This window comes from Psammomys obesus, unplaced genomic scaffold (genome assembly GCF_907164565.1).
Source record: "Psammomys obesus unplaced genomic scaffold, mPsaObe1.curated_primary_1811, whole genome shotgun sequence".
In the NCBI taxonomy this organism is placed as follows: Eukaryota; Metazoa; Chordata; class Mammalia; order Rodentia; family Muridae; genus Psammomys; species Psammomys obesus.
This window is the reverse complement of record NW_026596089.1, coordinates 4,586,227-4,588,629: the sequence shown is the minus strand read 5'-3', so window position 1 is coordinate 4,588,629 and position 2,403 is coordinate 4,586,227.

The following is a 2,403-nucleotide window of genomic DNA, read 5'->3' as shown; positions in this document are numbered from 1 at the left end:
TGCAACCATTCTGTTAGCCTATGTCTTTTTATTGTTGAATTGAGACCATTGATATTGAGAGATTATTAATGACCAGGGAGTGTTAATTCCTGCTACTTTGATGTTAAAGGTGTTATTGTGAGCCTTTTTGTGTGTGCTTCCTTTCTTTTTCTTTTGCTGGTATGGAGTTATTTATTCCCTGTGTGTTCTTGGGTTTAGTTACCCTCATTAGGATGGAGGGTTGGATTTGTGGATAGATCCTATTTAAATTTGGTTTTGTCTTGGAATATTTTGTTTTCTCCATCTATGGTGATTCGAGTTTTGCTGGGTATAACAGTCTGGACTAACATCTGTGGTCTCTTAGGGTGTGTAAGACATCTGTCCAGGTCTTCTGGCTTCTCAAGTCTCTAATAGAAGTCAAGCATACTTCTGATAGGTCTGATTTTATATGTTACTTGGACCCCCCCTTTTTTTTTTCTTGCAGCTTCTAATAACCTTTCTTTGTTCTGTAGATTTAGTGTAGCTTTATGTTGTGGGAGGATTTTCTTTTCTGGTCTAGTTTAATTGGTGTTCTGTATGCTTCTTTTATGTTTATATTTATTTTTCTTTAAGTTGGGAAAATTTTCTTCTATGATTTTGTTGAAAATATTTTTCTGGTACTTGTAGCTGGGACCTTCTATTCCTATTATTTGTAGATTTGGTGTTTTTTTCATAGTATCCCAGATTGCCTGGATGTTTTGTGTCAGGGATTTTCTTTAACTTTAACATTTTCTTTGACTGATGTATCAATTTCTATCATGTCTTCTATACCCGAGATTCTCTCTTTCATCTCTTGGATTCTGTTGGAGATGCTTACATCTGTTATTTCTGTTTTCTTCCCTAGGTTTTCCATTTCCAGGTTTCCTTCAGAATGTGCTTTCATTATTGCTTCTATTTCCATTTTCAGGTCTTTGACAGTTTTACTTATTTTTGTCACCTGTCTATTGTATTTTCCTATATTTCTTTAAGTGACTTATTCATTTTTTCTTTAAAAGCCTCTACTGTCTTCGTGAGATTGGATTTAAGATCATTTTCTTGTTCCTTAGCTGTGTTAAAATATCCTGGCCCTTGCTCTAGAATGATACTTGGGTTCTGGTGTTGACATATTGCCTAGGTTCTTGTTATTCTTGCACTGGCCTTTAGCTCTGGTTGTCTCTGGTATTGACTAGTGGTCTCTGAGGGCTGTTGGCTTCTGGTGTGAGGTCCAGTAGATGGAGGGTAAAGGGAGCAGGGTGCAGCTCACTGCTGCTGTGTTTGCCCAGTGGCTGATGCAAGCAGGGGAATGGCTCATAGAAATCTCACGTGTCTTCCCCAGGTGGCCACAGAGGGACTCCAGGGGTTAGGCACTGGACATGGGATGGGGTGTGCCCAGGGTTGGGTAGGTTTCTCAGCTTCTAGGATTGCTGGTAGGACAGGGCAGGCTCGGATTATGAGTCATGGGATCTCATCTAGTGGACTCTGGCAGGGCCCACCTTCAGGAATGCAGGCAGGGGTGAGGTCCAGTAGATGGAAAGTGCAAGGAGCCAGCCCAGTGCCCTGGTGCAAACAGTGGCTGGCTTGTAGAAAGCTCAGCTCTTTCTCAGGTGGCCTCGGAGGGCCTCCAGGGATGGGGCACTGGATATGGAATACTGGTAGCATTTTTTTCTTAAAATTTATTACTTTGTATCCCAACTGTAGCCCCCTCCTTTATCCCCTCCTAATCCTACCCTCCCTCTTCTCCACTCATGCCCCTCCCCCAGTCCACTCCTCCTCTCCTTTCCTCCTAGCCTTCCCTAGCCTATCAGGTCTCATCAGGACTGGCTGCATTGTCTTTCTCTGTGGCCTGGTAAGGCTGCACCCCCCTCAGGGTGAGGTGATCAAAGAACCAACCACTGAGTTCATGTCAGAGACAGTCCCTGTTCCCCTTACTAGGGAACCCACTTGGACACTGAGCTGCCATGGGCTACATCTGTGCAGGGGTTCTACATCATCTCAATGAATGGTGCTTGGTTGGAGTATCATTCTCAGAAAAAAAAACCCTGTGCCCAGAATATTTTTTCTTTGCTTTCCTTGTGGAGCTCCTGTCCCCTCCAGGTCTTTCTATTTCCCCCTTCTTTCATAAGATTCCCTGCACTCTAACTTCTACTTAAATGGAATCACGTGTCTCCTGGTGGAATCATGGCTCCTTCAGACACTATGGCCTTCAAAACAACATGGCATAGTGTTTGGCACTAGGAGGTAAAAAACTGATTTTAGGGTACCAGTGTGAGCTATGCCACTCTTGTTCACATTCCTTAGTTCCTGAATCAAGAATCCTCTCTGTGAAAGAAATAGCATATGTTGGGTGCTGATACATGTGCCTGCATGTACAGCCTTTTAGAAAAGCTTGCCTCAGCTTTTGCAGAG